Here is a 13,259-nt window from a genome sequence, read left to right as displayed (position 1 = left end):
TTATGAGCATCCCCAGATATTACCAGAGAAAACTGGTTCTCTTAACACCTGAAGAGGGAGCCTGGTAGGCAGAAGCCAGTTGGGGCAGATGTGAGGGCCCAGAGAATCAACAGACCCCGTGCGGGCACTTCCTCACTCCACCACAGGTAAAACCATTCAGCCTTGAGGGGGTGACAACCAATAGCCTTATGTGAAAGCTTCTCTTCCATCAATAAATAATACCTCTTGTTTGCAAAGAATTTCTTACCTATTAGTAGATCATGAATTTTGGATCTTTACGCTCTAGCTAACTATTTTTAGCTAACTATTGTTAATTTTTTGATAAATCAGGTGCTTCCTTTTGCAAGATTCCGGAAACAGGATAAGCATAGAAGGAATTGCTCAGAGAATTTAGTTGTTTTCAATAGGGTACTTACACATTATGTAATGTTCGATGGTTACAAAAAGATTAGATAGAACATCATTTTAAAAACATTTTATCTGTGACCTGTCATATAAAGCAGTCCATTAACAAAATAAAATGTTAAAGTGCCCCACCTCGTCTTTCTGTGTCCGAGCATGAATAATTACCCTAAATCCTAACTTCTCTTTTTACTTATTAAAGAATAATTTAGTTTCATATGGCTATATTTATAAGCAAAATGATTTTAATGTGCTTGTTGTATTTTTTTATTAAAAATGTGTCTTTTGGAGCTAGAGAGATGGTTTAATCCTTGACAGCCCAGGCTGCTCTTTCAGAGGAACCAGGTTCAGTCTCCAGCACCCACATGGTAGCTAATAACCATTTGTGATTCCAGGGCCAAGGGATCCGGCACCCTCTTCCGACCCCAGTGTACATCAGACATGCACGTGGTACACACATATACATGAAGCAAAACACTCATACACATAAAATAAATCTGTTTTTTAAAAAAGTTAAATGGTGTCTTGGGGCTGAGGAGATGGATCAGTGAGGAGATGGATGCAAGTCTGAGGTCCTGGTTTTAGATTCCCCGGATCTCACAGAAATGCAAGGTGTACATTTCTGCCTGCCTGTAACCTTGGTGGTCTGAAGGCAGAGAACAGATCCCTGAAGTGAGCTGGCTAGCAGACAAGCCGTATAGGTCAGCTCGGCTTTCAGCTGAGAGACTCTGCCTCAAAGGATAAGGCAGAGAAAATCAGGGAGATTCCCAACATCCACCTCGGTCCTCCATGCAAACACACATGCACCCATACACATGTATGCACAAGAAGGCATACCACATATACATACACATGCTGAACGAAAAAATACTATGCCGTTTATATTCTCCCAAGACATGCTTCCCCCAACCCAAGTGCTAGTCTAAAATTTAAGTGTTTTTTTTTTCCCTGTGTGTCTGAAATGAATTCACTTTATTTGATTTATCTCCATGGTATGATTATTCCACAATCAAATATGTACTACATTCTGTTTATTTTCAGTTTGGAACAACTACAAATGATTTTGCAAAACACATCCTTAGACATAGACACGGGTGCACAGATTTCTCCTGGTGTCCAATGTCTGTGTCATAGAGTAGATGTGTCTTCTGCTGCACAAGATAATGCCGGGCTGTGTTCTAGGTTGAACCAAGTTATACTCCACCAGTAGGATATTGGTAGTGTCTCTGGTAGTGTGTCCACTGTTCTGCTTCCTTATCAACATTCTTTTCTTCAGACCTAGTGGAAGCATTCACTGGAGCTTAATTACCACACTGAGAAGCTTAGTTTACAATTGAAACTCAAGATGAAGACCACAAGTAAAGTCAAAATTCCACTCACTTCTGCGGCATTGAAACCTAGAGTTCTTGTCGCTGAACCACACTGTCTCCCCCCAATACCCATTTCTGTCCCCAGTGACCCAGGGTACATTTTTAAGGACAAATGAGTGGAGAACAGAAGGCTGTGCAGTCTGGGATTCAGTCACTTATTAACCATGCACATCTGGGCTGGAGAGATGGCTCAGCGGTTAAGAGCACCTGACTACTCTTCCAGAGGTCCTGAGTTCAATTCCCAGCAACCACATGGTGGCTCACAACCATCTGTAATGGGATCTGATGCCCTCTTCTGGTGTGTCTGAAGATAGTTACAGTGTACTTATATATAATAAATGAATAAATCTTTTACAAAAAAACATGCACATCAGGCAGATTATATGACCTCTCTGTGCTTCATGTGCCTATAAAATGTCAATAATTATAGCACCCATCTTATAGGATGAGAGAGAGGGAGAGGGGGAGAGAGAGAGAGAAAAGAGAAAGAGAAAATTTAAGTTAGCCTGAGAGAGAAATTTAATTTAATACACAAGCCAAATTCCAACCACGCCAAGCAGACCTCAGTAAATTTTATTTACCCCAATCCCCTCTTTTCTTTCAAGCAAATGGTATTTTCAGCAGCTATCCACACTTTATTATGCTGAGCTCCCAAACACTTCCTTGCTTCATATGAGGTGATAAGAGCATCTTTGAGACCCCCTGGTAAGCAGCCACTCCTCAGTTCAAACAGGGAGCATCAAGGCTGGCTTGGGGAATTCAGTGAGAATCTGTCTCAAAAGAAAAAGTTAACAGAGGGCTTGGAACATAGCTTAGTGGTAGAGCCCTTGCCTAGCATGCACAGGATGTGGTTTCAATTCCCAGGACAGACACAGTGTCCTTTTTTTCTATTAACACAGTGACTTGATGTCACCACACAGTTTGAATGGCTTTTTAAATGTACATGTTGTAGTCTGAGGAGTATCGGAAAGACTTACAAAGCAGGCAGTTTTCTGTGTGTGTTCAATTTAATGTTTCATCTCCTCTAAAAGACTCTTTCTTTTTTTAATCAGAGTTGTATCCCTGGACTTTATCCCCAGTAAATACTGCTGGGTAAATGAAACCGTGATTGAGTTTTAAGGGCATATCTAGTGTCAGGTTTCACTAAAATCGTGTATCATTTGATGCTTCTTCCTAAAACTGCAATCTTTTTTACTGAAATACTTGAAGCCTGGTTTCAGATTTTAGGAATTTAGATTTTTTTTTTCATTTTTAAGGAGTTATTGATACTGCTCCATACAGACTGGATTTTCTCGGACGTCGACAACACGATCTGAGCAGTATCCCAGAATCAAACATGTTACAGCCTGGCCACATAATGCATGTGCCCATTTAAGGATGTTTTCAAGGGCCACAAATAACACATGTGGCTTCAGATCAGGGTTACCGGAGAGTTATGGGAACATTTATGGTTCTCAGAGATTTCTAGATCATAGAACTGTGGGTGAAAATTGTAGAGCTATAATTTTTTAAGGACAGAAATTTGAATCCGTGGCTCTTGGTGTCTGGTTTCTTTCATTCGCCCTGTGATGAATCTAACTGAGCTTTTCTTGATCTCCAGGAAGAACAGTACTAGCTGATAGGACTGGTTTTAATAGATCAGGAATTTTCACCTTATGCTGGGGCCCCAGAGATGCACAAACCACCCTTAGAAGATCCATCACTTACCCTCCGAAAATAACACAGATTACTGTATTCGAAAAGGTAAGAATGGGGATTTATGATTCAGTACACTTAAAACACTTATTTGTAACTCACTTGGATCAAATTGCTAATCCATTTCTTTTTTTAAAACTTATTTTTTTATTCACAGTAGGGATCTGGTCATCTGTTTCTAAAGGGGAGGTTCTTCTCAGATAGAGAATTAAGTTTTAAAGTTGAGTTTTGAAATCCATCAACAGCAAATCTCATAGCATGTCATGAAGATGAAAATTGGGGAAATTGGTTGTTTACAAGACCATGGTCCTACAGATATGTCTAACATGACCCTCGTTAAACAAAGCTAGCAATGGGAAAATCAGACAGGAGCAACATTCAAACTCCACTGGTGCTTCATTTTTAAATGTGTCTGGTGGCCAAAGACTTTATACATGTGCATACACACACACACACACACACACACACACACACACGCACGCACGCACGCACACACACACACACACACACACACGACTTTTCTCCTTCTGAGGGATCACAAGGGATTTCTGTGTCAAGGCCAATGCTTCCATTTTCTAAACCGTCAGATGTAACATGTGACTCGACAGCCTCTGCTTACTCCTTGTGTCTTGTGCCTGGCATAAAAGGCCCCCGTGCCCAAAGAAAACCACAGTTTAGTTGTTTGTAGGCTCAATGCTGAAGGAACGTTGCCCAAGCAGGGCGAGCATTGTTCTGTCAGGCCTCACCCTTCTCCTCCATCCCCCTACGCTGTAGAAAAGTTCACTGTTCTTTGACTCAGTTTACCCATCTGCATTGGAACTCCTGCAGTTGTTGAAAAGACTACACTTCATTTCGTGTTTCTGCCATAGTCTTGCAAACTGGCATTATTCTAAACCCACATGTGTGCTTCTCAGACTTGGGACCTCTACAGAATAGCAACAGCCTGTGCCCAGCTGGACATGACATATTCCATGCATAGTGGTGCTCTCTCGTACCTTGGTTTTATTGATTACATTAATTGTTTTTGTTCAGGTTTTAAATGGTAAATTGATCTACATTATGGGTTCTTTCTCCTGATAAGTTTCACTGCACGGTATCAGCTTTTTTCAAATCATCACACAGGCTGGGTCCCCAAAAGTTCATTTAATTTTTAAATTATTTACAATCTTAAATATATTTGTCAGTAGTGATTAAGTTTTAAAAGAAGTTAGGTGCCCTGGTAGACACACACCGGAAGTGAGAATCCATGCCCTAAGTGGGAAGTGCTCAGCTCAATGGTTCAGCCACCAGGGGCCACTGACGACTCTGCTAAAAGGAAACAACTTGTCTCTCTGCGTGTTGAATGTATGTGCTCATGTGTGTGCAAATGTGTACGGATACACATGCCTGTGTATGTATGTGCATGTGAGGGCCTGAAGTCAGTATTGGGTAGCTATCTCCAACTGTCTCGACCTTCATTTTGGTGGCCAGGCTTCTCCCTGAATCTAGAGCTTACTAATCCAGCTAGCAAGCCCCAGCTCCCTTTCATCTGTCTCCCCAGCTCTGATGACAGCCGTGCACCCTCCTGCATCAGCTTTTCTCGATGGGGTCGGGGATCTAAACTCAGGTCCAGCTTAAATAGAAGCGAGGGAGCTACGGAGCAGACACAGTCTCCAACAAGATCATCAGAAACTTCTGGAACTTCCCAGTATTTGCATTTGTTTATATTTGTGCACTCATACTGATTGTAAGGGATAGTCTGTAAACCGATTTCTCCTTAGAGCCCACAAGGAATGGGCAAAGGGGGGATGCATTTCACTCAAAGGCTGGTAGAGGAGTTGGGATAAAGGAGAAGGGGGGAGAACCAGAGGTGCAAGTGGGAAATTCGTCTCTGTGAGCAGGAAAGGGAAGTAAACGTCCCTGTGTGAATCCTGGCCCTCTCAGGAAGGATGGAATTTGTTCCCTTTATTAGGACCGTGAACATGAAAACAGACATAACATCAGGTCACCCGAGAGCTCTCACGGGCAAATATGCACTGGCACATCTGTAGAAGCGAAGAGTCTATCTTTGCCGTCTTCCCTCTTAGCCTCGATTGCATGCTAGAATCATTTAGAAGAATTAAAAAAAAAAAAAAAATTCCAGGACTGAAGCTGCACCTCACACGAAGGTCACTGGAAAAAAATACTAAGCCATGCAGTTGATTCCAGAGAGTAACCAGTTGGAAATCCATGTTCAACACCAACCATTTGCAGGTTTCCTAAACTGAAAAGAAGGTGGTACCACCTCCAGGGAGCCCGGGAGCATTCCAAACAGAAGGCCCTGTGTTCTGTCTTCCTATTTATGATTAAATTCCTCCTTCCCCAAAGAGTCTGGGTTAGAATTAGTAAATAGATTGGAGCGAAGATCATTATTTACATTATGATTTTATTAGGCGAGATGGGAAATTAAAAAAAAAATACCCTCAACGATGGTATTCATTAAAATGGATGACAAAATATCCCCAAACATTTTTACTTACAACTCCAAAGGTCATCTTAGAGATTAATGCTGTCTGCTCTGTGCCAGGCACCGTGTAGAATGTTGAAGTAAAAACATGCACAGCCATAGATCTCACCCTTAGCAGTGAGCCACGACAGCAGGATCTACCAGAGACCGGGCAGCGTGCACACTGAGCTCCTAGCCAGCCTGGGCTACTGATCAGCAAAAGCTACACACAGGAAGACTGGGTTGCTTGTTTAAAAGCATCATGTTTTAGAGTCACAAATGTTGAGCCCATAGGAAGAACATTGCTCTGAGGGTGTGGCAGCTGAATTGTGTTTACTAATTAACATACCCCGAAGGGCTTTTATCAGCTAGCCATCCCTTGGACATGCCTGGTGTACTCAGAAGTACCTGTAGGAAGGCTGACTGACTGCCCACCCGTCTGTGCACACAGCCGCTTCCTCGCCTCATAGGGTAATTGCCACTATTACCTGTTGTTTATTCAATTACTTGGAATTAGTCCTCTGTGATCTGAGTTTTTAGTAGAGGATCGGGAGACACTGCCCTGAGAGAAATCTGGCTGTGTGATTAGTGTGTCCACATTAAGTCTTCCACTTCCCAGTTGCTTTAGGGGCTTAGGAACTGAGAGTCTCGCTGTACTTTAAGTATGTCGTCTTTTTCGGCTTTGACAAGGTTAGCGTCTCTGGTGTCTTCTAGCAAAATCCCCAAGCTTCCTGGAACTTGTGTCATTAACCATGCAGTGGGGTCTGACTGCAGAAGATGCAGAGCACATTAAGCAGGCAAAACCAGCCAGGTCCTGCAAACACTCTGCATAGAAAACAAGTCACTCTAAACGATTCTGTTAGCGTAGCTGACATCCCATGGCTCTCCTCTGCTCTTTGCTGCAGAGGACTTGAACCATGTGAAGTCTGTACTCCCATTTTCCCTCTGCCCCCCTGCGCGAAGGGCACCACGTACGCTCTGCGAGCAGTCCCGATGCTGCTGGGAGGCACTGATTTCTGCAAAGATCTGTTCCTCTCTCAAGGAGCAGCAGATAGGAGAAAATATGCAAAAGGCAGGTAACAAGTGAAGCAAGCAACTGTCAGGGAAGTCATAGTTTCGCGGCCTCAGAGCTGCTTACGAGCCTTGGCTCGTTTGGAGAACAATCTCATGGGCTAGGCACATCCAAACAATGCTGCAAAGGAAATCAAGTCCAGCAGCACAGTGTGTGTTGTGATTAGGATAGCTGGATTTACACACACGAGCACCCATGTCCTGGCCTTAAACCAGCTGTAAACAATTTAGATGTTGCTAGTCCACAGTTCTTAAAGGGATTTAACTGCTGAGGGAACAAGGCCTATGGAACAACTATTCAAAAATACTATGTGCAAGTCGTGAAATAAACGCTCCTTAAGTAGCCGGTGTGTTGGTCTTTGCCTGTTAGTTCTGAGCCTCTTTCCTGCTTGATTCCTTGTGAGAGGAAAAAAATGGGGACCACCTCTGTGAGGTCCTCTGCCCTCAGCCTTTTAGGGCACAGTTCAGCCAGTAGGAAGGCAGGCAGTACAGAGAGATCCAGACTTGAGCTGTTTCAGGTGGGACTTTACCCCTCTTCCCCTGAATGGCTCTTCTTATACAATAGCCCTGCTTTCTTTCCTTAGCCCTTGCCACGTGGACCACAGTAACTCTGACCCACTGGCTGGCTGCAAACCCTAAGCTGTCTCTTGCCCCCTCCTGTACTTATTCATCTCTGGGTTTTTTCTGTTGAGTTTCTCGATTCTTCCATAGTGAATGAACTATTTCCTTGGGATGAATTTCTTACTTTTTTAATTGGATTTTTTAATTTACATTTCGAATGTTATCCCCTTTCCTGTCCATAGACAACCCCATCCCATTCCCCTTTCCCTGCTTCTATGAGGGTGTTCCCCCACCCACCCCTTCCCGCCTGACATTCCTCTACACTGAGGCATTGCCCCTTGGCAGGACCAAGGGGATGAATTTCTTACTTTGAGGTATTAGAGTGGTCTTCATAACTTAACCATATTTATTAATTCCCCTATTAGCAAACACAAAAGAATTTATGTGCTGGGATGAAACACATATGCATATTTCCCCACATTCACATGATAAAGTCCTAACCCCAGAATTTAGGTCTTTAAAATGATAATTATGCAAAAATGAGGTTATTAGAAGGGACCATAATTCCACTTTAAAGAAAAGGAGACTATAATAAACACACTCTCTCTCTCTCTCTCTACACACACACACACACACACACACACACACACACACACACACACAAAGACTGCAAAACTGCAGAAAGACCCAGACGATGACAGCTGACTTTGGGATAAGCAGTTGGCCATTAGGACAGACTGGCCATTCTGATGCCTTGACCTTGAATTTGGAGCCTCTACCCTCAGAGAATATCAGCTTCTGATGTTTAAGACACCTCCCCTTCCCCGCTGTGGCTCACTGATAAAGCCAGTAATTACAATTGATACAATCTGAAATTTGGGGTGGAATACCTAATTTTAATCCTTGGTGTCCTCTAGATAAAATGAGGACGCTTATGAAAGTAGACTCGGTGGTGCAGTGCTTGTTGTGGTTCAGTTCTGGAATATTCCCCCGTAGCCCATGTTGAAGGCTTGGTCTTAGATCCATGCTGTGGCACAATGGTGGACATCTACAAGGAAAAGCTTACTGGATAGAAGTATGGGGTGCCCTAAAGGGTATACTTGAGCTCTTGGTCTCTTCCTGCTCCTTTCTCTGTCTACCAGATCCCTTGAGCTGAAAGATCTCTGCCTCAGGCCTGTACTGAGGAATATGTTGAACAACTTGAGACCAAAACTAAGAATAACAATAAGAAATAGTAGACATTCTTCCTTGACGGTTAATTTATCACAGGCTGATGGGATGGCTCAGTAGGTAAAGCATGTGGGAGGATGTGGGATGGATTCCCAGGATGCTCTAAGTGGAAGGAGAGACTCAGCTCCCAAAAGTTGTCTTCTGACTGCAACAGGAGCATGTACCCACCTGTCTGCACATACGCACACGCATGCACGAACACAGACACCTCTCTCTCTCTCTCTCTCTCTCTCATCTCTTAGTCACTTAATCTTTTGTTTTCAGGTACTAAACTACTCATGAAAATATTAACTTTTAAATCACAGATAATATGACTCAACTACAAATTCAATCATCGCCCTGTCTCCCACCATGACTAGACTTATTTGCTGCTTCTCTATAAATCCATCCAAAAGAGGAATTGCACGGTGAGTTTTCTGAAATGCCCCACACCTTCGAAGTCAATTTTGAGCCAGCCAGAAAAAGCTTTCGCACTGACTGCTGCTTGCAACACTTTCCAGGACCCAAATGCAGATCCTTTAGAAAGGTAGCCCCTCAGTGGTCACACCATAGACATAAAGAGAATTGACCATTGTGGTGGTTTGGATATGGCCCCCATAGACTCATGTGTTTGATTGTTTGGCCCATAGGAAGTGGCACTATTAGAAGGTGTGGCCTTATTGGAACAAATGTGGCCTTATCAGAGGAAGTATGTCACCATGGGGGCAGGCTTTGAGGTCTCCTATGTTCAAGCTATGCCCTGTATGACACACAGTCTTCTGCTGCCTTCAGATCAAGATGTAGAACTCTCCGCTCCTCTATCGACATGTCTACTTGCTGCCATGCTTCCTGCCAGACAAACGACGAATTAAACCTCTGAAACTGTAAGCCAGGCCCAATTACATGTTTTCTTTGTAAGAATTGCTGTGGTCACAGGGTCTCATCACAGCAATGAAACCCTAACAACGGCAAGCACCCTCTCTGGAACAATCTCACTTGAGCTTAGCAGAACCCCTGGGTAGCAGCCAATAGGTATGGGAGGCTACAGTCTCCTTGCTCTGCCACATTTAAAGTCAGATCGCTCTCCTTGTGCAGTTGCTAACCCAGGACTCGGCATCCAGTGTGGTGCAAGAAGACTAAACACTAATACAGTCTTTGGGGGATTTAATCAGTGCTTAGCCTTCAACAAAAGAAATAAATCTCAACGGAGTAACTTGCAATGTTATATATAGAAGGGATATTTGGGGCACCATTAAGTAGAAATGTTACCTTTTAATCAAGAGGTGAGGAAAAGCTGAAGTCAAAGGACCCAGGATGCTTAACTTTCCTTAGCTGAGTTTGGGGAGTATGAGGGGAAAGTGGCTGACTCTTTACAAAGACACCTCTTCCATGAAGACCCTGGGCTTTCCACTGACATCCCCAAGCCTGACTCTTACACAGGTATGTAATATTTATCACCAAAAATATTTATTACCAAATGGCTTCTGGGTGACTAATCCTGCATGGTAAGCGTGACCAGAAGAGGAAAAGACAAAAGAGGGAGGGGTGAGTAAAATACAGAGAAGCATTCTGGTCTGCTTTACATGTCAAAAGCAGAAATTTAGCAGAATGTGATTTCTTTTTAACCTCGTAATCATCGGGAGCCATAGAGTAGTAATTCACCCCGTGGACTGGGAAACAGAAGAAATGTCCAGTGTGGTCTCACAATCGCCGGCCTCTTAGCTGCTCTGGAGATGCGACCACACAGGCTTTTGAAGGGCCAGAGGTCTATGCTCACTCTCCAGCCTTGGTGACTGTCTTGACTACTGCTCGGAAAGAGACCTAAGGGTGTTATTTCCATTGCCTCTCTAATCTTCAGTGGTCCTGGATGGAATTCATTCTGCCTCCCCATCTTGACAGAACTCTTCAGAGTCCTCAGTGACCCTCACAGGAAGCCCAGGCTTCTCACGGCATTTCTCTATCTGATTTCAGACTTCGTTAACAATTCCAGACCATTTTTAAAGTCATACTTAAGAACCGTGCGGTTCCTGTTACATGAATTTGCTAGGCAAACTTGGTAAAACGAATTAATTAATAGGAAAAATATAAATCTATTTGTCCATTCTGTTTGTCACAGTCCCAAAGAGATGGTTTTGTTTAGAGTGCATGTTTCAGATATGCAGATCATTAATAACATTTCAGCTATCAATGGGTTAGTGTTCTGTGTCACGTTTTATTTTTAATAGAGAAGTTCTTACGCAGTCTGAAGGGAAGTCATATCTTACATTGTGCGAGCACAAATCATGAGCCATTCCTCAACTGTGCCGTTCCCTATGAAGTCCTCTCTCATCTCTTAAGCATACAGTTCGTTATATTTGCAGCAATGAAATAACTATAAAAAGACAAATGAAATCCAAAGAGAATATTAAATTTGACATAGTAACACAATTGCTTAGATTAGAGACAAAATACTCCAAGAAAAATGTCCAATGTTCTCGTCAACCCTCATGACTTACTGTGAGGTCCATCATTCCAGTATCTTCCTTAAGAACATTGATTGTCCTCCTATTCATAGACATGGCCAGTCGTCGAAAGGCCACAAGTGTCTTGAGGTAGTTAATGAATCATTCAGTGATTCATAATCAATCCAATTATCATCATGTTATCACAAATCAGATACCAATAAAAATATAAACGGTAGGTGCCCCAGAGACCAGGAGATGACACTGGGCCTCTAGCCCAAGCCCAACACTGATCCAGATTTTTATTTCCTATGTCCATTCAAATCCCCCTATGGTCCTCAAGATCTATGCACCTGTTATTATTTCAAAAAACAAGCATATTGAAGCTTAGAAAATACAAATACACCATGTCTGAGGCCGGCCTCCTGGCCTCTAGCCTTGACGGCCACCTCCCATCTGGAATTTGGTTTACATGCTGATGTGTGTTCTGCTGACTTCAGAAAAACTATAAACGTATCACTGAGTTTCTCCAGAAGCTTTAGGAGCTTTCTCAGTTCCAGTCTCCCCTCTAACTTCACTCTCAACTTTGGATGACACTGTGACATTGTTGGGGGAATGTTCATGGCCAGGGAACAGTGTGGCTTTCTGGTTTATCTGCATTGCTTGATAAATGATTTAAAATATTGCTTTAATACAAAAATCTAACTATAGCAACACATGTAAAGTGCAAAAAATTATCTGTAGTAAAATAAAACACTCCCCGCCCCCCATTCCCATTTTGAATTAGGCCATATTTGGAGCAAGCTTTTAAATGAGCAGTTGAACACCCAAGCCTTTGAAAGCAACTACAGGGTTTGAGGAACATTTAAAGGCCACGGTTCTGTTTAATATAGAGAAGACTAAAGTCGATCGGAAGCTCCATTCCCTGGCTCAGAGAACTGTCTCTCTGTAACGATAAGCCAGATGGTGGTTAAAATGCATTCATATTGAAAAGAATCAGGGCTCCAGGGAGGAGGAACTTCCGGGTTATCTCTGGCTTGTAGGGGTGTAGACTTCCATCCTCACACTCCAAGGCATACATGGAATTATTAAGAATCAGTCCATATAATTACTCATCAGCTGTACTGCCCCAAAAAAAGTCCCATTTGTACAAAAAAAAGTAAAACCTGCCTTTTATCCTAGTGCTAAGTCACACAATTCTTCAAGGGAAGCATTGAATGAACAGGGCTCGCTTCAGGTCGGCTTATTACAGAGTAATTAATGTGTATATAGCTTTGTTTCTTTTTTCACACTGAGATTGATTATATTACATGTTTTAGGCTTGCAATAATCTATTTGATACACAATTCTTTGTGAAAATTCCCTGGACCTAACTTCATACAAGAATTTTGAAATGCTTTTTCTTGGGGTTAGCAAAATGGTTCAGGAGATCAGGGTGCTTGCTGCCAAGGCTGATAACCTAAGTTCAATCCCCAAGACCTTCGTAGTGGAAGAAAAGGTCTAACTCCCGAACGCCATCCTTGTCTTCTCCATATGTACCCTCCTGCCACACCCGGGTATACACATTCACCAACAATACATTTTTAAAAGGTAATTTTAAATGTTTTCTACAAGCAGACTCTTATACCTGCCTGTGACCTTTCCCCCTTGGCTTTGCACCATAAGTATCTTTGCATGACAACACAGGAAGAAAAAACAGATTCTATTCCAAAAAAAAACAGAGATTGTGACCACTCTTGATACAGCTGCAGATAATTCTGCAGATAATAATTACAGGCACTGGCTGTACTGTACTGTCAGTAAGTGCAAATGTTCAGTGATTGGTCCCATCTATTTTAAGAAAAGACTTTAGAAGAGTGAGAGGCCTCCATTCTAAAGACTTACTGTAGGGAGTCCTGAATAAACTGCTGGGTGAAGTTCAAGGCTTGTTTTGTCTTCCTGGCCCATCTATTTTATTCAATAACAAGGTATTAAAATATTAACACATTTTTTAAAAAAATAAATCAAATTATTGTGGAGAAATACAAAGTATATGCCTGTACTATG

This window comes from Rattus norvegicus, chromosome 3 (genome assembly GCF_021556685.1).
Source record: "Rattus norvegicus strain SHRSP/BbbUtx chromosome 3, alternate assembly SHRSP_T2T, whole genome shotgun sequence".
NCBI lineage: Eukaryota > Metazoa > Chordata > Mammalia > Rodentia > Muridae > Rattus > Rattus norvegicus.
Note: the sequence above shows the minus strand (reverse complement) of the source record.